Raw genomic sequence first — 463 nt, 5'->3', positions numbered from 1 at the left:
GGGGGGGGGGAGGGGAGGGAGGGGAGACCCCAAGACCCCGGAGGGGGGGAGGGGAGGGGTTTTCCTCCTTCCCCACCCCCCAAATTTGGGGTCCCCGAGGAGGTTTTTTGGGCCCCTCCCCCGGCGCTAAGGGAGGGGGGGGAGGGGACCCCAAAACCTGGGGAGGGTTTGGACCCCCCCGGGAGGCCCCAAAACCCCGGACAGGACATCGGGGGGGTCCCCAAAACCTGGGAGGGGGGGTCCTTGACACCCTGAGGGTCCCCAAATATGAGGGTCCCCAAAATATGGGGGGCCCTCAATATTGGGGGGAGGGGGGTGGCGTCCCCAAATTTTGGGGGGGGGGGTCCCAGGCCTGGGGGGGGTTCCCCAAATTTCAGGGGCTCTCCCCAGGAGTCCCCGAGCTCTGGGAGGGGTCTCCAAAGTCTTGGTGACCCCCAGGTTTGGGGGGAGCTCCCCAGAACTT

This window comes from Neopelma chrysocephalum, unplaced genomic scaffold (genome assembly GCF_003984885.1).
Source record: "Neopelma chrysocephalum unplaced genomic scaffold, ASM398488v2 Primary Assembly neopelma1_89212, whole genome shotgun sequence".
Classification (NCBI taxonomy): domain Eukaryota; kingdom Metazoa; phylum Chordata; class Aves; order Passeriformes; family Pipridae; genus Neopelma; species Neopelma chrysocephalum.
Note: the sequence above shows the minus strand (reverse complement) of the source record.